This window comes from Callospermophilus lateralis, unplaced genomic scaffold (assembly GCF_048772815.1).
Source record: "Callospermophilus lateralis isolate mCalLat2 unplaced genomic scaffold, mCalLat2.hap1 Scaffold_122, whole genome shotgun sequence".
NCBI classification, from domain to species: domain Eukaryota; kingdom Metazoa; phylum Chordata; class Mammalia; order Rodentia; family Sciuridae; genus Callospermophilus; species Callospermophilus lateralis.
The window spans coordinates 361,643-387,351 of record NW_027512409.1 but is presented as its reverse complement, the minus strand read 5'-3'; the positions used below and the strand labels follow the sequence as shown (position 1 = coordinate 387,351).

Sequence of the window (25,709 nt, the reverse complement as noted above, 5' to 3'; positions counted from 1 at the left end):
CCTCTTTGAATTCCTCATGATGTTGAAATAATAATTATTTTGAGGGAGAGCTTCATGGTCTTGTTTAATCTTTATAACCAGAGCTTCCCATTGGATAGGTGGTTGCATTGGTTGGCCATTGGAGATTTCCATCTCTTGGCTCTGAAGTCTTTTGGCCACCTGGCTACCCTTGCAGGCCAGTGAATGGAATCTTCTGAGTGCTGAGTCTTCTCATATACAAACCCTGAGAGGTATTTTCCCCATTTTAAAGATGTGGAAAAACCTGAGGCAAGGAACCTGCCCAGTACCTTCCAGGTAGTAGTACATATGTAGGAGCAGGTACTCTGGCTCCTGGTTTTCCTTCAGGCTGCATTGGGAACACTATCCCTGAGTTCCCAGTATCTCCTCGCCCTTGCTTCAAGTATAGGAATAAGCCATGTTAATATAGGGTTATTTATTCAAATCACTGTAATGCCATCACCACCAAACAGCTCCTTAAGGGAAAAAAAGAAAACTATGACTTAGTCTTAGGTCCCTGGAACCTGTCATAGCACTTGGCACATGAAAATGCACTTAGCAAATATTCAGTGAGTGACAGAATTTCCATATCATATGTCTGTTTTCATTTTGCCAACGCTGCGTCTTTTAAACTATTTTTACAAAGTTATTTTCTCTGCCGTTAAGTAGAAAATGAGTAGTTCATAAAGATGTATTATACTCATGTTGGTGTTTATTATTTTAGAAAGTTTATTATAGAAATTTGAACTCCTTTGGGGAAGTTTTTAATGATATTATTGCCAAGCAAGTGTTATTCATCAAAAGATATTGACTATATGCATGTAGAATATCTTAGAAGGGTGATGTGAGAGGTGACAACAATGTACATGGTATTATTTCTGTCCCAGATGAGCTTCCAAACTCAGTGCAGAGAGAAAGTGAATAGAGACAAGACAAAATAGGCCAGTGATCATCTATAGAAATTCCACAACAAAGCAGGAAAACAACAGGGGTTCCGCCTGGACAATTCCTGCTTTGTAGCTCTATACCACATCACATGCTAGCTATGCACTCTTGGTTAAGAGACTTGATGTGTTGATCTAAACTCTCTCCTTTAGACATTGCAAAGAATGATATCTACTCACAGGTTTGTCATGACGACATATGGAAGGCATTGGGTCCAGTTCTGAGAATACGACGGTCATTTGGTTCAGTCATTTGGCAAATATTTCCACTTGTGTGCAGATCATTTTCTATGGGCTGGGGATATGGTGGTGAGCAAAGCACTTGGTGGGTCCTCCCCACATGGAACTTGCCATCTATGTGTGATGACTCCATGTATCACACAAACGCATGAATGGGAAATGACGGCTGTGACAAGTGAGCCCAGTGGAAGAGAAGCCGTTGAGGCCAGGAGAATATACCACAGAGGCTTCCATGAGAAGACCTCCTAAAGAAGCCACCTTTAAACCCAAATCTCAAGAGCAAGCAAGAGTTAAACCAGGGGAAGGATGTGGTCAGAAGGTGCCTGGTGGGTTTGAGAACCGAGAAGACAGGGGTGGTGCAGGATAGAAAAAAAGGGGGAACTCTCTCCTTCTGCTTCCAAAACACACTTGGAGTTAGAAAAGTCCGAACATGGAGGAAGTTCAGCAAAAGGAGAGTTTTGGTTATGTACAGAAGAAATTTGCTGGTTGCCGTTCTGGGGGAAAGACAGAAGAAATTCTGAATTCCTGGAGAGGCAAGTCAGGGGAGCAGTTCTTTGAGTGACATGTTTGATCTGGCATACACCAGGCTTCAAGGACAAAAGGACATTCCTGGAAGAAATTCTTTCCCTCATCTCTGTGTGACCTCGTGCATGTGAACTAACTTAGATCTGAGTCTCGATTGTTTAAAAAAAAATTTAAATATCATCAGAGGATTGTGAGAATGGAAAGATACAGCATATGTAAAAATGGCACACAGTATCTAGTAAGTTCTGTAAGCTCATCTTGTAAGTAAGTTAGCTCATCTTGTAATGTTTGTATTCCATTGCCTTCTCCCCCTTGTAATACAATTTCCTTTTATTGTAGATGAACTTCTGATTAAGACATGACACCCCATCACCTGGGTTGTCCATAAATGAACCTTTGTTTAAATTAATTCAGGAATACCTGAAAAGTTTCTCTTGGCTGACCAGCACATGTCTCCTGTGTAAGATGTCATTCTTGCTCATGATCTTGGTTATGTAAAAGGAATTTGACTACATCTGGCTTGTGCGAACGTGGAAGAAGAGGTCATTGCTGAGTGTGTAAGATCTTACATGTTGGATCAGTCCCTTAGTCCTAAGTGATGTGATGGAGAGATGTTCTTTTCTGCCTGATCTCAATTATTGTGGCTAGTAACGTAGAGCTCATTTCAACACTGAGTTTGTAGCATTTTGCTCCCGTAATGATTTTTTTACACCTTTGTACTGACATATAACTAAATTCAGACTCTATCACCAAATAGTGACCCAAGGAGCTGATGGAATTAGTTATTTTTAAGCAAGATTTAAGCATACATTTACTAGTCTCACCCAACTCCCTTTGTTATTTATTTTTATTGTTGCAGTACTGGAGACTGAACCCAAGGTCTCACAGATGCTAAGCTACACTAAGCTATCACTAAGCTACATCTCATCTTTTTTTTTTTTTTTGACAGGGTCTCACTAAGTTGCCCAGGCTGCCCTTGAACTTGGGATCCTCCTGCCTCTTTTCATGTTTTAGTAAAGGCAGTAAATCTCTGGTTCCTCTGCCTCGTTTTGTCAATAACCTTCTTTTCCATCTATGCCCTTTGAGGAAAACTCCCACATTTCTCTCCAGCCATCTTTTCACTCCCTCAGGCCAGTCCTATGTTTCCAAATTCTTCGTGGATATTTTCACCCTGAGAATAACAACATCACTGAGGGGACGAGGGGAAGTAGTAGATGAAGAGAAGGACTCCTGCCCCTCTCCCCCCATGCTCTACACCTGGATGGAAACACATCCCCTTCCAAAGTGAACACTTACTCTGCCTGGCCCTCTTACTTTGGGGTCTGCTGTCGTCACAGTCGCTTGACGCCAACCTCGGCTTCCTTTCCTTCTCCGTGTCTGGTTCACTGGAGTATCTAATAGTTGCATGTTCCCTAACGGGGTCGTTTTATTGTTCCTATAACAACCACCCAGATTCCAGCTCTGATTGCCCTTTATTCAGCAATTATTGAAGCATTTCTGAGCTGGTTTCCCTGCCCTTCACACAGCTATTGGATTAAGCTTTATCTATTATAGAAACCATCCTGTGGTTCCCCTGTAAAAGGCAGGTGGGGGTCTCCGCCAACTGTGGGTTGTGCTGGAGGGTGTCAGCGCCCCTCCACAGCCATTCAGTGCCCTCTCCTCCCTCTGCCCTGGGGATCAGGCACCTGTGGACTGGATTCATAGCTGAGGCCCTTGCCCTGTGGTTTCTTCCAGCCTTCTGTGCTGTCGTGTAGCTAGCTCACAGGTGTCCACTCTCCTTTAGGAGTTCACCTGAACCATGCTCATCCCTTGTTCTGTGGTTTGAAAGTTATTTGTCCCTCCAAAACTCATGTGCTGGCACTTACACCCCCCGGATGGTATGAAGAGGTGAGGCCCCTGGGGATGTGATAAGTTGGGAGACTCTGCCCTCAGGATGGATGAGTGCTCTCAAAAAGGAGGTTAAAGCAGGTACTCATCTCTCTGATGCCCTTTCATCTCTCCCACCATGTGAGGACACAGCCGGGCAACACTCCCTGGAAATAAAAAGAAGCCCTCGCCAGACACTACCTTCTGATGCCTTAATTTTTGGATTTCCTACCACCAACACTTTCAGGAAATTCTGTTTTCTCAAAACAGAAGTCTACAAATTACCCAGTGTATTGGTTCATTCATGGCCACAGGAATGAACCAATACACTTTGTAAATGGTCCCTTTTAAAAAACTTTCTTTATTCACTCCCTTTTGAATATGCCAGCTGTTTTCTTCCAGGTCTTTGACAAGATTAAGAAGTGAGAGAAACCTCCTTAGGGAAACATGAAAGGCCCTGGATATTGAACACTGTCCTACCTTTCTCTCTTGATTTTTATTGTTGGCATAGACTTGAACCCCATGGAAGTGACGTAGTTCCCTACCATGTAGCTCTTCCAGGTCTGCTGCTGGTAAGGGGTTAACATCTGGCTCTGCAAAAACAAGTCCTGGTTTGTAGGACAGGACCAGTTTTAAACTACCAACATGACATGCCTCTGAACTGGCATTTGGAAAGCAATGCTCACAATTAGCTCTGGATGTCACTGCTTTGCCTGTGGCTTCCCCTCCACCTGGGTAACAGCAGCTCCTCCACCTCCACCTCCCCCCGACCCCTTTTGTGCAGCACACAGAAGAGTTGCTCATAAACTATTGTCCTTCATTTCTATCACTCCTGGGGGCATTTGGAATAGTTCAGACCCTAATTACCAGCCACATGTTGATGGTTTTATCAGTCCAGAAATATTGTGCTAATGTAGGTGCCAGTTAGGTTTTTGAGACGTAAAATCCCTGAAGTGAAAATAAGCTACTTGCTCACATTTTATGCCAAGATACTGAAGCTTAGTTACGAAAGTTGCATAATTCTCTAAGATGATAACCTATTTTCTGGTCTTGTTTACAAATTATGTTGTCGTTGTCCTCATTTAAATATAACGTTAAATAATAATAAGCCATAATTACAATATATTTTTTTTATCTATGTCCCCTCGAACCTAAAATTCTTTAGAAAACTTCTAAGGTGCATGCTAGTCCTAAATAGAGAAGATTATGCTGCAATTTATTCTCTTTCTTTCCAAACAAAATATCTCACATATTTACTACTGAACTAACCTACTAGCACAGAGGATAAAAACAAAGAGAAAAATCATTTTCCTGGTAAAACATGTCCAACTGTTTAAATAGTGGCGATGTTTTCAGCTTGCTATGATAAGATGATGGTGACCTTGATGCAGCATAAATCTGTGTGCCATCTCATGCACAGTTCCTTAGAGACCCTACTGGGTGGTTCCCCAATGTCTCCTCTTAGAATTGAACCTGATTTTATTACCAGCTTCCTGCAGATCTGCTGGGGGATGGGACATTTAGTTTTTGTTTTTTTACCCAGGAATAGCTTGATCCCAAAAGTTTCATGAGAAAACATGGAAGGAATGGAGCCAACTGCATACACCATGATGGCAGAGAAAGGGACAGAGAGATCTGCAGTTTATTCCAAATTGTGTTCTGATAAGAAGAAACCCTTTTATTGAGTCAGTCTTTCTAAGAGATTACTTTTATATTGTTTTATTAAAAAAATAACTCCTTTACTAAATGTGCAAAATGGAACTATTTCAATTTGAAAACCAAAAGGTAAGTATGAATAAAGACGATCTCATAATTGCATTGGATTAGTTTATATTTTAAGTGTTGTGAATGACAATATGGCTATTCCACTAAAATTATTTTTGCTTTTAACTTAATAAAACATATGAATTGAAGAGAAACTATACAAGGCACTATGATTTATAATGGCTGCTGGCATTTTAATGTTATCAGCTGTTCTCTGGCACCATTTGATTACACAAGGCCTAAACTGTGTAATTAAGGATCATCCTACTAATGGGCACCAGTGGATTTATGGTGCTCGGGTCATCAGCACTCTGAGCACTTTGGAGTATTGGACCATTAGTTTCAAATGCATACTAAAATAGGAGAACCCCCACCCCCACCCCCCGGCATCAAGGAGGCTCTATAATAAGAAACTATTTCAAATTCAGGGAGGTAGTGTTCACCGGATTGTCATTTACCCAAACAATTTAAAAACCTGATTAACAGAAATCCTAATTAACTAGATTCCCACCCCCACCCCCTTGAGTCTACTTTTAGGAGAAAAGAGAAAATTGGAAGAAAATAAGTTAATAACCAAGGCTTCAGATTAAAAACAATTCCAATATGAGCTCATTATCAATGACTTGAAGAAAAGTATGCTTAAAAAATAACACCCTTATCAAAGGCAAGAAAGTAGGTATTAAAGTTAGCATTCTCTTAGATACATAAAAGAAAACTAATCTATAGGCTCAAACCTTGGTTAACCATAAGAACAGGCTCAGGCATGTGGCAAGGCACACAGGAATATGGAGATCCAATTAGACCCCTGAGGCAGGTGGCATCGCAGAAAAGGTCCCAACTTCAGAGTCCAATGAACTTGGATTTAGCCTCAGCTCTTTCACCTAATAGCTATGGGGATTCTGACAAGTCACGTATATTAGTCATGGTTCTTCAAAGAAACACAACCAACAGAGTAGGCAGATAGATATGCAGGTATGTAGGTAGGAAGGTGGGCAGGAAGGTAGGATGGATGGATGGATATAGAAGAACATGTTTATCATGGGAATTGCCTCATGTGATTATGAAGGATGAGAAGTCTTTCCACCGTATGTGAGCTGGAAAACCTGGACAGCCAGTGTTCAGTCCTAGTGTTACAAGAATATGAGTAAAGCACCTTCCACAGTTTTTGTGCTATAACCTGCTCTCCATCCTGGTCTTTGGTTAGAGTGGCCCTTCCCTGTAGAGCCCCTGGGGGTCCAAGTCTTACAGGCAGGTATACCTTTTACTTTATTCTCTTGCAATGAATGATTAAGAATATTGAGTTTTTCAGGTTCTTATTAGAATGAGTAGTTATAAAGATAGTTTAGGAACGGGATTTAAAACCAAGTTTATTTGAATAGTTCAGGGACAGATGGCTTTATTTTGCTTTTTAAAACATAACATTCAATGTGCTTGAGTTCTGGCAAGTCAAAGGACACATTCTGTCATTCACCTGAATACTGCTGTGTTTAACCTTGACTAGCAGGAAATTTTATGGTAAAGAGATGTTCACTTTACCTCTCTGTCTTCAAATTTTAAAGGAACATTTTAATGTGGAAGGGATATGTTCTTGACATTTTCTTTGTCTAAAGTTTAAACAGGACTTAGTCTTCTAATTGACCAATTCCAAGCAGTCAGATTCTTTAGAGAAATATCACTAGATCAGAGAGATAGGCTTCCATCTTAAGGACATGGATTTTTTTTTTTATTTTTTAAATAAAACAAAATGTTGTAAAAATGTCAGATAGTTAATAAATTTTATTATTGGTTTAAAAGTATAACAAAAAAATAGCATGGGGCCCTAGTCAAACAAAGAAAAATGCAGTGAGTGTTCTGAAATAGATGTGAAAATGTTTGGCATATGTTGATAAAGAGAGTTATTTTCACTATTGCAAACTAAACTTTAAAAGACTCTGGGAGCAAAATCAAATCTGATAGAGTCTAATGGAATTGCTTAGCTTGGTTAACATCCAAAAATCTATGGCTTGGTATTAGCAGCCTACACACTGGCATTTTCTGTTCCAGCCATGACAAATCTGTTTTTTTCATTGGTACATCTGTAGTGTGGGGTGTACAATCCAGAACCATTGAACCTAGCAGCTCCTTTGCAATTTATTAACATAGAACAGTGAAATCCATGTCTAAGTGAGGACACTAAGCAAATTACTGTGAAGTACTTAAAAATAAGTCATGAAACTGGGCCTTCTAGGCATAGTAAGGCTGCCAAACTAAAGACTTAGCATTTATTTAACATTTAATCATGCTGCTAATTACAAACCAATTATTTCATATAGACATATTACAAGAAGAGAATTAAAATGATCTGTAAAAGACTAAAATTAATTGATTTCATGGTAGTTTTTATATCATTGCACTTGCTGGTGTTAAAAAGAGGCAATAAAAATAGCCTAGTTGTTGGTTGATATTTTATTCTGTTTAGCTTCCTGTCAGTTTCTCAATTCAATAATGTTAAATTGCTACTTTATGATTCCAGCTATGCAAAAAGCCCATTTCTTTAAAGAAAAAAAAAATCTTTCTTGATCTTACCAGTGAATTAAACAAGAGAAAAAAATCTTTTTTTTCCTTGTCCTCCTTCCTTTGCCTATCATAGAATCTCAAGTTTAAAAGGGATTTGAAACAAAACAAAAGTTCAAGAATTTTTCAAACTGTATCTGGTGTGTGAGTTTCAAAACATTGGAGGAAAAATGATTTTGGCATAGAGCTGAGATAGTTCATGAATAATTATTAGTCTGGCTTGCTAGGTCCTCAAAGAAGAAGCTGCAAAGATCATTGAATTTATCACAGCTTTTGAAATTAAGAAACAGCTCTATCTCTACACATAAGATTTGTAGGTATTGGGAGCAGAAAACTTGCTTTCATAATCACTTAGGAGTGTTAGGGGTGCAGTGTGGAGAAGGGTAAGGATAGTCAGTGCTGTAAGTATTTAATAAAGTAAGCATGCACATGAAAATCATTCACATGATTTTAAAGTAGGTAATATGTATATTAAAACCATAAACTACTTTGGTCTTCAAGAGCTACTGTAACAAAGTACCACAAACTGGGTGGCTTAAAGCCACAGACAGTTGTGGAGGTTTGAAGTTCTAGATGATGGTATCCTTTGCCTCTTCCTAACTTCTGGGGATTTCCTGGCAAACTCAGGTGTGGTCTGGCTTACAGCCACCTGACTCCAGTCTCTGCCTACATTGTCACGCGGCTGCGTCCTAGTGTGTGTACCTGTCTTCAAATCCTCTTTCCCATTCTTTTAAGAGCACCAGTCCTAACTGAGTAGGGGCCCAGTCTTCTCCAGTCTGACTTCCTCTTAACTCATTACATTTGCAACAACCCAATTTCCAAAAAAGGTCACCGTCTGAGGAACTTGAGATTGGGACTTGAACATATCTAGTTTGGGGAAGACACAATCCAATTGAAAATAAGCCCTTTGTTCTAGATGATGGGACTCTCGGTTAAATGTCCTAGGCATTTTACACATACTGTGCCCTGCTAGTTTTTAGAATTACTTTTATCTCGTGTCTTCTGCAATTATCCAGTGCAAGGATATTATACAGAAATGATAAATGTTTTTAATGGGAGGTGACTAAAATGCCTAACACAAAAAACAAATAGGTGCACCATCACCAAAGAAGGCTAAGCTGCCATTTTTGGGTGCCTAATCTGTGCACAGCATTTTGCTAGGCCCCCTCACTAAACTTTCCATCCAAAACTCTTTTTGGGGGGGAGGGGAGGCGGGGAACCAGGGATTAAACTCAGGGGCACTCACTCAACCACTGAGCCCCATCCCCAGCCCTATTTTGTATTTTATTTAGAGACAGGGTCTCACTGAGTTGCTTAGCGCCTCACTTTTGCTGAGGCTGGCTTTGAACTCAGGATCCTCTTGTCCCAGCCTTCCAAGCCCCTGGGATTACAGGCATGCACTACAGCACCCAGCCTCCAAAACTCTTAATTTCTGAACATCAGCCTTTTCTTTAGGAAACAGAAACCATGGCATCTGGCAGAGGGTTACACATTTTTTAAAAATTTTTTAGGTTATTTTCTATGCTGAGTGCTCTTGGCCAATTATTACTTTGAAATACCATAGCAAGGAATGCTATGATCCTTGACTTGAACATAAGAGCTCTATTCTGATGAAAATTTTTTGTTGGCCTCATCCTGAGAATCTGGGCAAAAGAATTCTTCATGGATTTTCTTCTAATTCAGTTGGTTCATTTCCAAGAGTACATTGGTTTTCCTGATCTGCTGTTTTGTGCTCCCAACGTCCACACACCAGTTTCCAGCAGTCTTTGTCCTCTCTGGGATAGCAGAGAGAAGCCCAGTAAATGAGACTGAGTCTCTGTTATCTTATGCTTTGTTTGTTTCAGCGAATGTCCCCTGAGCCCTTGCAGAGTAGTCACTGTGCTCACTGCAGTGCCTACTAAGATAAATAAAGCTGAACCGTAGACCTCAGTTATTGTATATGAGCACAGAGGTTAGGGCACCTCTGAGTGGCTTAGGACAAAGCCAAGTGCAGCTATGTCTTTGCAGTTACCAGGCCCCAGCCGACCTGCCTGCTAAGGCCCTCTGAGCTTGTGAGTGGTGGCAAGTATGGCCCCACCAGGATGGATGAAGTCTGGAGTTTTTCAACTTGGTCTGCATTGCAGCCCTCTGTGGAACTTCTAAAAATACACATATACTCCCAGACCCCATCCCAGACCTAATTCATCAAAATCTCTACCACGAGGCACAAGAATCTGCATTCCTCAAAAGATCCCTGTGTTAATGAAGAACTGTGTGGTGTGTGGAGATCTCTGACTGTGGGGCCTGACACGGTAGCTCTTGGTCACATCTGGCTCTTTGGATTTAATTGAAATAAAAATAAATAAATTGTGAAGATTTCATTTCTGCTCCCACCAGCCACATTTCAAGTATGAAGGGGCCACTGAAGATCTAATGCACGGAGAGCGTGGGGACAGAACCTTCCTGTCGTCCTGGAGAGCAGCACAGGTGGGCAGCTCTCATGTCTCCTTCCTTTCCTCCTCCCTCTGTCATGTGTCTTTTTTTACAGTCACTTGGGTACTTGTCTCATTGTCACCCCATAAGGAGATAACCTCTTTAAGGTCAGGGTCTGGTCCTCCTGGCCCCATGACAGGGAACAGTTAATGGGGATCTTTTAAACTCATCTGATTCATTCAGCACCATCTTATTGGATCTCTTGCAATATAGACTAACTCCAGATTTCAGCAGAGTCTAGAGAAAAGGATGGATCCGAGAGTAGGTTTGACTCAATATCAGATATTAGTATGGATGCGGAGCAGATTAATGCTAAATTGCAAGGATTTTTTTTTAAGAGTAAGGCTTTTAAGAGCTCAGGGTTTATATCACTGCAAATGCAGAAGAGATGGCAAGACTGTGAATATTTGCAGGCTTAAACATTTGTTTATTTTAGTGACCTGGAAAGCACATTTTAATGGTTCCATTATTTGCTTACTTTTTGAGTGCCCACTAGTCGATGTCAGGCCTGGCACCGGCCCTGGGGTGACTCATTGTGAACAAGACAGAAGCACAGTGCTTATTTCATGAGACTCAAGCTCATGCGGACAGCTTGAAATGTTGGCAAGGACTCTTACCTGCATGGGCGAGTTGGGAAAGAACAGGGGTACAATTTGGGCTCTGGCCTCCGATGTCTGAATTCACATAGAACTTCCACCACTATAATGGTTCTAGACTTCAGCCATTACTTCAATTTTCTAAATCTCCATAAAGATAAGAAACATACTGGTACCATTAAGAAAAAAAAAATTATGTAAAGCTCGGTGTAGTGCATGCTGCATAATAGAGCTTAATGAGTATTAATTCCTATTATTTTTGCAACTACTGCTCAGCCAGAACTACTCTGCAGTGAATGTTATGATGTAGAAAATGGGAGGTGTCTACAAGGTTAGAAAATACTCTCTTATTACTTGAGAGCATTATGTTCGGCAAAGTCAGCCAAACTCAGAAAGTTAAAGGCCATATGTTTTCTCTCATATGGGTAAGCAAGAGAGGAGAAAGGAAAGAAAGGTGGTGGGGGCGGATCTCATGAAAACTGAAGGGAGATCAGTAGAGTACAGGAAACAGGAGGGGAGGGAAATACTAGGGAATGATATTGGACAAAATTATATTGTTATACCATGTGCACATATGAATGTATAACGATGAATCCCACCATTAGGTATAATTATCATGCACCAATAAAAAAATTGAAAAAAAATTCTCCATTGTTTCAAAACAATTTCTTCCTGCTTTTCTTGGGCTACCTGCATAATTCCCTTAGTATACTGTTTATATCTTGGCATCCAGAATAGCCGAGATGGATATATAAATAAATATTTGGGTAGTTTTTTAAATTTCTTCTTCTTTTTTTATTTGTTTTTTTCCTTTTCCATTCCTCTTTGTTTGGTTTAGTTTGGTGAAGGATTTAACTTGGAACACTACTTCTTGCAAGAAAATCATGCATGGGGAAGTGCTTTGTGCATCAGTCTGTCTTGGTGCCATACCTTCCTATAAGGTTCCAAGACAACTAAACTGCCTTTGCTTAAAAAAAAAATCTTTCTAGTACTCTAGAAATCTACTCTAGGGATAAAGGGTGTCTCTGAGGTAACCAAACTATTTTGTAAACAGATGAATCATCCCTCGGCCTTGACTGCGATTTGTTAAGAACATGTATTGCCTTCAGGAGCTACAGATGATCCTAGGCAGCCTGTCCCCATTTCTGATTCTTTAAGATGACAGTTCCATTCACCTGACTCAAACGCAGGGGTTCTTTGGAGAATCGTGTGACCTGTAGGAGGTGAAGTTTAGATATTGGGTCTCAGGGTTAGGATTACTCAGTTTGAATCCTGCTTCTGTGATTTTCTCGCAATGCCTCTTGAGCAGATTCCTTAACATCTCCATGCATCCATTCTTTTCATGTTAAAGGAGACAATCACAATGCCTAGCTCCTGGGGATATTGTGAGGAACAAAGTAAACACCAAGAAGTGTTAGACTGACAAAAGAGGAAGAAGAAAACTCTTGCAGATAATTTTCAGGCAACACATTAATATCGTTGTCAGAAGAGTTACAATTTAACTTGGGGTGTCAGCACCTGGCTCTCATTTCCTAAGTAGGAGATTCCAAAGGACATACATGTGTGTCGGGATCTTAGGTACCAGGTGCTCCTCAGGACCTGTCCTTTCCTTTAATTCTCTAGCATGCGTCTGAGGTAGATGTAACATTGTCCTTCTAACAGAGGAGGAAGCCACGGCCCAGAGAAGTGGAGTGGTTTCTCTCAGATGCCTGCTTCTTGAGACTTGTGCCTTAAAAAACACACACAAACACAATCATGATTCCTCTTAAGAAGCCAGGAATGGGAGTTTTGCTCCCAGTCTCAAGGAGTCCTGCATACATGGGTGTTTTTAAAAATAGAAACCTGAGAAAGAAGCATTCAGTTTCTAGACTCTTCCACATCATCATCTTAGGCTTGTGTGCCCTGAGATAGAGGCATCACTAGAGGTAAGGACTTGGGACCCCTAACTCTTGTTCCAGTATTCCAGTCTCTGCCACATAATGTTTTTCAAACGACCTGAGAACCAAACAGGATTCAGAGGTAGGGCATGGATCCTATATTCTAGGATTTACTAGTTCACTTTGTGACTTGACCACTCTGGAAAATAGGGACGATCATACTAGGTCAATCCATTTTGTTGTTGTTGTTGTTGTTGCTCTCACAGAAACTTCTTTATAAAAAGAGATTGATTTAGTTCCCAATTTTGGAGACTGAGAGTCCAACATTAGGTAGCCTCCTTGGTTCAGCCTCTACATGGTGGATCACAATGGTGGCAGAGCGTGCAGGAGTAAGAGACCACACAGCAAGGTGGGAAGCAGGGCGAGGGGTCAAACTCTGGCTTTCATGAGAAGTCCAGGAGGCCAGTGCTCCCTTCTGAGGTCAGGTCCCCAGTGACCTAAAAACCTGTCACTTGGCCTTATCTCCTAAATGTTCTACATCACCCCCCAACGTCAGCTCCCCTGGATTAAGCTACTAACACACAACCCTTTGGTGGGACAAACCTCATCCAAACCGTAGCAAATACTTGAAACTCTTTGCATGTAAGGCCCGCCGTCTCATGATTAATGTGTAGAGAGTCTTCTATTTAAGTCAGCTATTGAAGTGTGCTCCCTTCATGTTGTTATTGTTATTATGATGATTCACGAGGCCTCTCCTATCTTGAGTGCCAGCTTCCAACGCCTACTCATTTTTCAAATCCTCCTTACACTTCTTTCACTTGAGTTTCTATATCCTTATACAGTTTGCAACACATGATCTATCACCAAATTTTAAAAAAAAATGTTAATTTATGCATTTTGCAAATTAAACTTGCAGTTTGGCCAGGCTTATGTAGAACAGATAAACCCTTATGATCAATTCACTGCCATGTTTAAAAAAAAAGAATCAATGAACATCATTTAGCTGAGTTGACTAATTTTTTGGAATAATTTGGCCACTAGCAGGATTGATTGAGCTCCCTACCCTACCCCTGATTTGTCAAAACAAAGGTCAGGATGGAGGTTACTACAGAAAGCAAGCTACTGTCCTATTCCTATTCTAAATGTTTCCTTAGGCCATAATAAATGGTTGATTAAGGGAATCCAATATCCTTCAGAGCTTTCAACTCTACCTAAATGATAAAGAATACAGATTTAAGGTGACCCTGGGGTAAGTGAAGCAGCATGGGGTTCTGTAAGGGATAAAATGTGGTTGAGGCTGGGAATGGAGTCAAGGTGGGCCTCTAAATTTCTGACCTCAGCTCTCCGAGGTGTCCTCTGTTAAATGAGAGGTTGTTTTCCATGTGTCCGGTCGTCTCTCCACCTTCTCCACCTGTGGGCTTTAGCACATTTCACAAGAAGGCAAGCCTGCTTGTCTGGGATCAGTAGAAGCCCCATCAGAGTCTGAGGTTGGCCCTGTTTCCAGGGGGGTTCTTCCACAGGCACTCTCCCCAACCACACCAAGCCAACTACTTGGATTTGGATTCATGCCAGCTTTAATTTTCTTTGGTAATTCCTCAGTCTACCCAGTGCAGCCCTGCCCTGTTTACCATGCCTGGCCAAACCCCTCTGAAAGGGCTAATGTGCTGGCCATGCCCAGTTCCTCTTGGGAGCTAAATGAATGGTTACCCCCATTTTTTATGCTCAGCTTGGAGACCAGCTGTGCCTTTGGGCTTTTCCCAGAGATGTTGGCCAAGACTGCACCTGTGGCGTGATGGATTTGCCCTGGCCTGAAAGAGGAAGGAAAGCAAGCAAGCAGGAATCAAAAGATCACTTGTTATCCATCCTCTTCGCACACTGGGACTTTTATCCTACCCCAGCACACCAGAGAATTGGGGAGTCTCTATTAAATAATAATGATAATAATCAATACAGCTTGAAGATAGTGAAACAAGGAAAAAGACAATCCAATTTTTCTTTGGGACCCAGAAAAAGAAAGCCACTACAAAAATTTAAAGTGGGATTAGGAAAAGATGAACTGGGGACGAAAGCACTTGGGATTTATTTTGTTTCTCCGCCAGTTAACTGGGTCAGTTTGGATCACCTAGGGATCCTCTAAGGTTCTGTCTGCTTTTAAAAATAGGTTTTCCAAAAGCAAGGAGAGTAAAATGAATTTTGTAAATGTGATGCTTTTTTTTTTAAGAAAAGCACTAATGAACTTTTCTTCAGAGCAAAGATCCACACCTTAATGAACTGAGTTCATAATTATAGGTTTACACCTATGGAGTATTTGCCAATAACATTTAAAATTCACATCTAAGCACCTAGTTATCAAATTTTCCCTTTAGCTCAGCATTATAGGCAATCGTATTATATAATCCAGAGGTATAATTATACAATTCAGAGGCTGCAAACTGTGGCCACGGGCTCTAAAGACTTCAGAAGGCAGACGGGGTTTTATTTGCCCTGCACAGCTCAACATTCCTGGCTGCCTTCTGGAGCACATGCGGTCTCCAGCTTTTACCGTGACCTCTGCCTCCTGCTGTGTTAGCCTCAACTGCCTTGACTTACCTGGCTTGAAGGCACTGAGTTTGAGATCCTTCCATCCCTCCATGATATCCTAATCACAAAGATGGAAGAAGGGGAGCCAGAGGGGGTAGGAAGGAAGAACTCCTTCTCTGAAAATGGCTGAAAGGGTAGTTTGCCATGACACCTGGGCAATGTGTAGAGAAGATGACTCTTCAGCTTCCTTTTGGCCTGAGAAGCCCAGGACTCCTTTTCCTCTCAACCCACTTACTTTGAAATAAGTAAAAGAGGACATCAAGTTGCAAGACTTGTCCAAGGTCCCCCAGAAAGTTTGTGGTGAAGCCAAAATTAAGACTCCCTTCTCTGGTGGACATCCTGCTGCTGCTTGGCCTCAGGTGCACGGGTTTGAAGCTTACTGATGAATTGGGTGGGCTGTCAAGAACAGCTCCGGTGTACCCTTGCAAAGGGATGCACTTGATTGTTTTCTTAATGCATTATGGAGACTGTTTTCCCATACAAACTTCCATCTGCCATCATGAACACACCCAACAGGGTGTTTGCTTTGGATGATTTGTGAGCCAGGATTATAATTTTGGAAAATGGTTAGAAAAAGAATTCAAGAGTCAGGATTAAAGGCCAGATGAAAGTCAGAGAAACTAATGCCTTTAAGAATAGCGTATGCAGATTCAGTGCTTGGGATGCATTTGCAAGGCCTTCTTGACCTCCCACAGGAAATAAAACCTGCCTTCCATAAAGAATCTCTGGCTCTACTTGCAACAGCCATTGACAACATTTAGGTTCACAGCTTGTAGCTGATTGTGCCACGAAAGGCAATCTCCACTGATTTCAACTACCCAGTACTTCCTTTTATTCTCAATACCCATAAAAGAGACCCAGATTCAATATGAGACATCAAACCTGTAAATAATAACAGCTAACATCTTTTGGGCACTTGCTGTGTGCCAGGCCCTCTGCCAAAACTTCACATTTCATATCTCATTCTAATTCTCTCACCACTCTTGCAAAGTAGGTTTTATGATCTCCATTATATATAAAAAAAAAGAAATTGAGACTCAGAAAGTTTCAATTACTGTCCAAGGTCACAGAGCAGAATTTGAAACTAGTTCTGTCTCTCCAGAAGCTACTCTTAACTCTAAGCTGTCCTCCTGCTTCAAAAGGCTTAAGGACCCTGCAAGCACTAACAATCAGCACTTGTACCTGCAGAAGTCAGGGTGGCCCTCAAGCACAAGGTCAGTCCACAGAGTCCTTTCTGGTTCTGTGTCACCATTGAGGGGACTGGCTACAGGGAGATGTGGGCTGAGGTTATGCATTTTTTAAAAAATCCTTATAAGGCCAGGAGTAAAACTGGGTTGAACAAAATCCCACTTCTCCATCATTGAAATCATCCCCCCCCCCAAAAAAAAGAAAACAACCCATTTTGAATGCTGCATTAGTCCTAGGTCTATTTGGAGACTGACAGAGCTCAAAGAATGATTTTTCAGAACATTTTCTATCTGTTATACATTTGTGCATGTGTATAAAAGTAAATGACTTAAGATGGCATTTTTCTTCATTAGATAAAAAATTAGGTTCTTCATTGTTGTAACTACACTGTCTCTGAGGTTGGAGTTTTGTGGGGTTTTGTTCTGTTTTACTGTTCTGTTTTATTTTCCCTCCCCAGTATTGGGGATTGAACCCAGGGCCTCACACATACAAGGCAGGCAATGAGCTACACCCTCAGCCCAAGATCTGTGCCCATATAATTTGCTTGCTCACTTAGGTTCTTAGTTGGACTCTGATGCAGTATTTCGTCTCTGGATTTCTAACCCTATTAATTCTAATTATACTAGTTGAAAATATAATGAAAAAGATAAGTAATAATAATGACTCTCCCAAACACCTGCTTTGCCCAGGAGCCTTGAGGAAATTTGCTCATTCATTACCTTCCAACAGCAGGATGAGAATGCCATGTAACCACCACCCTGATGAAGTTCCAGAGATTCAAAAAAACAATTGAGTTTCCACTATGGGCCGGTCTCTTTCCCAGGCCCTAGGCTGATTACTTTCACATAGGTTGCTCTTATTATCATAATTTTCATGGATTAAGAAGGTATAATTGGCCTTATTTTTAGCTATGGAAAATGAGATGCAAAGAATTTAAGTAGTTTGTACAAGATAACCCATCCAATAAATCAGAGTTTGGATTCAGATCACCAAACTGTTTCCTCTGGGAGAGTTTATTCTGCAATCCCAGAGCTGCCTAATTTTTTTTTTAATGGTAACAAGAATCCACAAAATCATCATGTCATTATAAGTGCATATTTCTTTTTGCCTAACTCCATAAGAACTTCATGCACACAGACCCCAGCCTGAAGTCCTATCAAGTGTCGTCATTTTGTTAAACTAACACCCCATCTGAAACGAGTCTGTGGGGAAAGCCAGAGTGAGAGCCAAGTTTATTAATGGTGGTGAGCACGCATTCCCTCTCCTTTGGAAATTTTATATTCAGAGCCGAGTGTCCCAAACATATCTGGCTGGAAAAAAAGAGAAGCATCTAATGTAATTGTATAATTGTGTGCCTCTTTTGAAATGTGTCCCTTGCCAATTCTGGGCCTTTAAAACCATGGTTTGTTATTGAAGGGATTGTTTCTTTAAACTGCCAGACTTGTTTGTGAAACATCATTCTGCTAATTAGCAGGAAATTTTATTTTCACATTGAACAGATTTAGCCAGTCAGCCCTCGAAAAAAAGCCATTTTACTTTTTTAAAAAAATCAATGCCAGCCATTTTTTATTTGTTGCACTATTTAGGATAATTAATTTGTATGGGTGATAAACGTTGGCCTGAAGCACAATGGTTTTACCTTTTTACTGCAGTTTAAAAAATGCATGATATTAATTTCACATCTCTGATTTTTAAGTTTGTAATTCAATTATGTTAAGTGTATTCTGTGCAGCAGATGTGTAGAACTTTTTCACCTTTCAAAACTGAAAACTCTATACCCGTTAGACAGTAATTTCCTCTCCTCTCAACTCTTGGCAACCTCAATTCTTATTTACTTTGTATGATTTTGACAACTTTAGATCCTTTGTGAGAATGGAATTGTACAGTATATGTCCTGCTGTACCAGCTTATTTCATAATGTCCTCAAGATTCATCCATATCATAGCTAGCACACAACAAGATTTCCTTCTTTCTTAAAAATGCATGTGTGCATAATATAATAAATATAATATATACTATGTATACTTAATATATGTATTTGTCCCTCAGTATCTTGATGAAATTGTTTCTTACAGACACCCTCTCAGATACTAAAATCCACAAATATAAAATGGTGCAATGTTTGCATATAATCTATGCACATCTTCCTGTATACTTGTAAGTCATCTTTAGATTACTCGTACTTCCTAATGCAATATAAAATTTCTGTAAATAGTTGTTATACTGTAATGTTAATTATAAGAAAACAACATCTATACATGTGTCCTATAGACATGATTTTTTTTTTTTTGCCTGAGTGTCTTCACCCACAGTTAGTGGGATCTGAAGATTTGAGTATCCCCATGGATACTGAGGGCCAACTCTATATACCACATTTTCTTTATCCATTCATCTAGGGATGGAAGTTTGGGTGGCTTTCCCCCTCATGGTTCTTGTGAATAACATTGCAATGAACATGGCAGGTGGTGAATCTCACTTTGGAGTCTTGCCTTGAATTACTTTGGATATATAACCAAAAGTGGGATTGCTGGATCATATGGTGATTTTTTTGAGAAACCTCAATATTGTTTTCCAGAATAGTTTCACCATTTCACATGCAGAACACTGCACACCGGTTCCAATTTCTCTATCCTTGCCAACATTTATTATTTTTTTTATTCTTATGATGGTGGCCATTCTGATATAAGATGATAACTCACTGAGTTTTTTTTTTTTTTAATGTGCATTTCTCTCTCTCCTTTGATATGGGATTGAACTCAGGGGCACTTTATCACTGAGATATAAACTCAACCATTTAAAGTTTTTTTTTTAATATAAATTTTGAGACAGGCTGCCCAGGCTGACCTTCAACTTATAGTCCTCCTGCCTCAGTGAGTTTCTCGGATTATAGGCATGTGCTACCATTCTTAGGCCATGCATTTCTCTTATAATTGGCAATGTTGAACATCTTTTATATGCTTATTGGTCATTTGTGTATCTTCTTTGCCAATTATGTATTTTAAAGTCCTTCACCCATTTTTATTTACGTTATTTTGTTGCTATTGAATTATAAGACATCCCAATATATCCTGACTATCATCCCCTTACCAGATACATGATTTGAAAACATCTTTCACTTAGGACTATGTCTCACTTTGTTGTGCAGACATAGTTCTAAGTTTGAAATTAGCCCATTTGTTGGCTTTTTTGTTGTTCCTGTTTTTGATCTCATGTCCAAAATATCTTTGCCAAATCCAATGTCGTGGTGTTCTTCCCTTATGTTTTCTTTCAGGATTTTTAGGTCTTTAATGCATCTTGAGTTAGTTTTTATATGTAAGTTACAGGTCCCTTTCATCCTTCTGCATGTGAATGTTTTCCCAACAGAGTTGATTGAAAAGACTGTCCTTTCCCTATTCTGTCATCTTGGCAGCCTTGTCAAACATAATCTTAACAAAGATTAATATACGGAAGGGTTTATTTCTGGGTTTTCTGTTCCACTGGTCTGTGTGTCTTAAGCACCTTCTTGTGTATTATGGATGGTCATTCTCTGTTTCCATAGGAATCAAATTTAGGTTTAGGAGAACAAAATGCCTTTCTTCTATATTTGATGGGAGAGCTGACATTCTGGGCTTCTGTAGTTCTTTAGTTGGTTTGTTGAGGTGTGTGTATGTGTGAAAGACTAATTTGAATATTTCAATATAATCATCTCAAATCATAGCATTTAAACTATAATGGAGCAATGCCTATGGTATTCAAGCTACCGCACCACAAAAGCTATTTTTTAATAGTAATATACTGTTTGGGGTAGTCTCTCATACAACAACTTTAATACATATCTTAATTCCTGATACATTTCCTTAAATTCAATTGAAACATAAAAATTAGTTGAAATTCCATCTTAGAGTTATGAAAGATAGATTTTTTTCTTTTGGCTTTCTGTTTTGAATGAAGATTGAAGAATAACCTGTGGTAGAAATTTTCTTAATGTTTACCATGGCCCTTGTACTTGTTTTGGGGTTAGTCTAAATAGAAACAAGAGTGGAATAAATTTGTGGAGTTAATGATATTTGGAAAATGTTATTCTCTGAGGTATGTTTTCATTTTGTAGCATTTTCCCCATAAAAGTCAGAATTGGGTAGTTGTATATTGAGAAGTTTTGCAAATGCACAATAAATGGCAAAGTATTTGGGGTGAGATGGTGGGGGGGGGGGACAGGGATGCCAAACGCATTTCTTTCCCAGAGATCAGCAGGCTTACACATCCTGCTAAACGTTCATCTTACCTCACACTTGCCAGAACCTGGATTGAGTGATTTTATCTTGTGAGACCAGGAACATGATTTCTATATTCCATAAAGCAACAAAAAGTTTGTAGGATATATCTTTCAGTACTAACTCTTTGTATCATTACACTTTTTGGACAATCACAAGAATAACTATGATTTTAAAAGTAAACCAATATAACATGAAGTGCTAACGTGAAGTGAGAGTCCACTATGTGTTGAACACCAGGCTTGAAGCACATTATATGCACTGTCTTATTGAATTTCTAGAAACAACTAGAAACTGAAATTCCCTCAGTACTCAAAGCTGAGGTTGATTATGAGAAGAGAAGTATAAGGAAACATATATAACCCTACTTTTAATAATTAGCAAGTAATGGGCCAAATCTTAGGAAAACAAGACTAACACAAAATCCATAATAGCTTTTTATACCTGAAAGGAATCCAGAAAACTGGAACCATCAACCAGTAATAATATCTTTATAAGCCAGTTAGCATTTATATCTGATCTCAGAAGATCTTATTAAAACCTATAGATGATGGTCAATAGATCATGTGTCCTTGACTTTTCTTCTCTTACTTGTCCTCTGACAATTGCTACTTACCTAAAACCAAAATGGATAAGATACAATAATATGGTAATAAATAATGAATGTAGTTAACTTCAATGAGCATTTACTATGTGCCAATCACTGTGCTAAAAGCTTGACATAGATTCTTTAATTCTCTCAGTAATCCTATGAGAGAGGTACTTTTATGATCAATCCTATTGTATAAATTGAAGAAACTGAGACTTCAAGAGATTGAGGAATATATTCATGGTCCACAGATATCATATGGCCAGTGATATTTTCATGATATTAATGAAACTGTGCATCTGAGATAATATTTTTATGTATAAATGGAATATTTGTGGAAGATTTTTTGTATTTTGTTTGTTTTTGCATAGGGTGGTCTGGGGATTGAACCCACATCTGCTCTACCACTGAACTATATCTCCAGTCCCCCTTTTTTTTATTATGTTCTGATTTTCAGATAGCATCTTGCTAAATTGCAGAAGCTGGCCTCAAACTTGAAGTCCTCCTGCCTCAGCTTTCTGAGCCACTGGGATTTCAAGCATGCACCACCACCCTTGGCTCAATATTTGTGTTTTTAATGAAGACTAGTGGTATGGGATCATAGAGTTCTTTTTATTTACTCAGTCACTATCAGATGTGACTATTAGAATGTTAAAAAAAACCTAGTATCTTCCTTTCATAGTTGTGTTATGTTAACTTTTTGCATAAAAATAAATTAATCTCTGGGCTGGGGATGTGGCTCAAGTGGTAGCACACTTGCCTGGCATGCGTGTGGCCCGGTTTCGATGCTCAGCACCATATATAAACAAAGATGTTGTGTCTGCCAAAAACTAAAAAATAAATATTAAAAAATTCATTCTCTCTCTCTCTCTCTCTCTCTCTCTCTCTCTCTCTTTAAAAATAAATAAATAAATAAATTGATCTAGAAAAGCTTTGGCTGGTGCCTTTCCACAGAATGTACCACTTAAATTTCTGGAAACAAATGAGGTATTAATTAAGCTGTAAATAATTAAAAATTATAAATGCACCGATTCTCTAATAAACTGCCATTTGTATTTTGCTTTTAGTAGGGATGACCTTTTTTGCTTTTTAGAGCCCTAAATATATGCAATTTCTAAAGTCGTCTTTTATTTTAAAAGAAATGACATCTACAAGCTCTTCTAGGTATTCTGAATCAGTGTGTGTGTGTGTGTGTGTGTGTGTGTGTGTGTATGTGTGTGTGTGTGTTTAACAATTTGGTCCAGTAGTACATGCACTCCCGATTGTAAAAGTGAAGGAACATTAACTGCTTTTAGTATAGTAAGAGGGATATAGTGAGTATCCTGATGTTTTATAGCTTATTTGCCTATTTGAATGCATTTAAACATTTCTTCTTATTAGAATTGTAAGTGACTATGCCTTTTTAATAAATAAAAAGAAGGCTCTAGTGCAGAAAGTAGTGGAACTAGCATAACACCTTTCCTAATCTACTTTTCAGACACAGTTCCAGACTCTTGGCTGAGGTCACTCGGATGAGAAGCTGTGTGCATGCCTGGAATCAAGAGACACAGCTGAAAGACTCCCAATTGCTTTCTGCCTTTTGAAAAGTCCAGAACATCATCCCTTTGGACTCCGGCATTCTGTACATCTCAACAGAGACTACTCGAATGTTTACATTTTCTGCTCCGTGTCGACAGATAGAGTTCTCATTTTGTTAAAACTCACTCCCCAGGGCTGAGACTTGAGCTTGTTCGGCAAGCCAGCATGGCTGGGGTGAGCCTGGTAGCAGCCGCTTGCCAACTGGTGCTAGGCTTGCTAGTGACCTCCTTCACGGAGTCTTCCATACAGAATAGTGAGTGTCCACAACTCTGCGTCTGTGAAATTCGACCCTGGTTTACCCCGCAGTTCACCTACAGGGAAGCCACCACAGTCGACTGTAATGATCTCCGCCTCAGGAGGATTCCTAGCAACCTTTCTAGTGACAGGCAAGTGCTTCTCTTACAGAGCAATAACATCGCGAAGATGGTAGATGAACTTCAACAGCTGTTCAACTTGACTGAGCTAGATTTCTCCCAAAACAACTTTACCAATATTAAGGAGGTAGGGCTGGCGAACTTGACTCAGCTCACTACTCTGCATTTGGAGGAAAATCAGATCACAGAGATGACTGATTATTGTCTGCAAGACCTCAGCAACCTCCAGGAACTCTACATCAACCACAACCAGATCAGCACTATCTCTGCTAACGCCTTTGCAGGCTTAAAAAATCTTCTAAGGCTCCACCTGAATTCCAACAAGTTGAAGGTCATTGATAATTGCTGGTTTGATTTGACACCTAACCTGGAAATTCTGATGATTGGGGAAAACCCTGTGATTGGAATTTTGGATATGAACTTTAAAACCCTCTCAAACTTGAGAAGCTTAGTTTTGGCAGGAATGTATCTCACCGTTATCCCTGGAAATGCCTTGGTGGGCCTGGATAGCCTTGAGAGCCTGTCTTTTTATGATAACAAACTGGTCAAAGTCCCTCAACTCACCCTGCAAAAAGTCCGCAATTTAAAATTCTTAGACCTCAACAAAAATCCCATTCACAAAATCCAAGAAGGAGACTTCAAAAACATGCTCCGGTTAAAAGAACTAGAGATAAACAATATGGGGGGACTTGTTTCCGTGGACCGCTATGCCCTGGATAACCTACCAGAACTCACAAAACTAGAAGCCACCGATAACCCCAAATTGTCTTACATCCATTGCTTGGCTTTCCGAAGCGTTCCTGCCCTGGAAAGCTTGATGCTGAACAACAATGCTTTGAATGCCGTTTACCAAAAGACGGTAGAGTCCCTTCCCAATCTGCAGGAGATCAGTATCCACAGCAATCCCTTGAGGTGTGACTGTGTCATCCACTGGATTAACTCCAACAAAACCAACATCTGCTTCATGGAGCCTTTATCCATGTTCTGTGCCATGCCCCCCGAATACAGAGGGCAGCAGGTGAAGGAAGTTTTAATCCAGGATTCAAGTGAACAGTGCCTGCCAGTTATCTCTCACGACACATTCCCAAATCATTTAAACATGGAGATTGGCACTACAGTTTTTCTAGACTGCTGGCCATGGCTGAGCCAGAACCTGAAATTTACTGGGTCACTCCCATTGGAAATAAAATAACGGTGGATACACTTTCGGAAAAATACAAGCTAAGCAGTGAAGGTACCTTGGAAATAGCTAATATACAGATCGAAGACTCAGGAAGATACACGTGTGTTGCCCAGAATGTCCAAGGGGCAGACATTCGGGTGGCCACCATCAAGGTCAATGGAACCCTTCTGGATGGTACCCAGGTGCTGAAAATCTATGTCAAGCAGACAGAATCTCATTCCATCTTAGTGTCTTGGAAGGTCAACTCCAATGTCAGGACATCAAATTTAAAATGGTCGTCGGCCACCATGAAGATCGACAACCCCCACATCACATACACGGCCAGGGTCCCAGTAGACGTTCATGAATACAACCTGACCCATCTGCAGCCTTCTGCCGATTACGAAGTATGCCTCACTGTGTCCAACATTCACCAGCAGACTCAAAAGTCATGCGTCAACATCACAAACAAAACTGCTGCCTTTGCCCTGGACATCTCTGACCAAGAAACCAGCACAGCCCTCGCCGCGGTCATGGGGTCCATGTTCGCCGTCATTAGCCTCGCATCCATGGCTGTGTACATTGCCAAGAGATTTAAGAGGAAAAACTACCACCATTCCCTAAAAAAGTATATGCAAAAAACCTCTTCCATCCCCCTGAACGAGCTGTACCCACCACTCATTAACCTCTGGGAAGGTGACAGTGAGAAAGACAAGGATGGTTCGGCAGAGGCCAAGCCAACCCAGGTCGACACATCCAGAAGCTACTACATGTGGTAACTCAGTGGATATTTTGCTTCTGGTAGTAAGGAGCACAAAGACGTTTTTGCTTTATTCTGCAAAAGTAACCAGTTGAAGACTTTTGTATTTTTGACTTTGCTAGTTTGTGGCAGAGTGGAGAGGACAGGTGGATATTTCAATTTTTTTTTTAGTATAGCGTATCGCAAGGGTTCCACACGGCTGGCAGCAACTCTAGGCTTCCAGTTTGTGTTTGGTTTTTATTCTTATCATTATTATTATGATGATTATTACTTTTATTATTATTATTATTATTATTTTATTTTAGTTGTTGTGCTAAACTCAATAATGCTATCCTAACTACAGTGCTCAGTAAAATGATTAATGACAGGTTGGGGTTCCCCTGTGCTTTGACCA

The 25,709-nt window shown here is 40.0% G+C and overlaps 1 pseudogene; it reads left to right on the top strand.

The window, feature by feature from the left end:
- The first annotated feature begins 23,184 nt into the window (after window positions 1–23,184).
- Window positions 23,185–25,334, top strand: LOC143388529 (leucine-rich repeat neuronal protein 1-like; annotated as a pseudogene).
- Window positions 25,335–25,709: the final 375 nt, after the last annotated feature.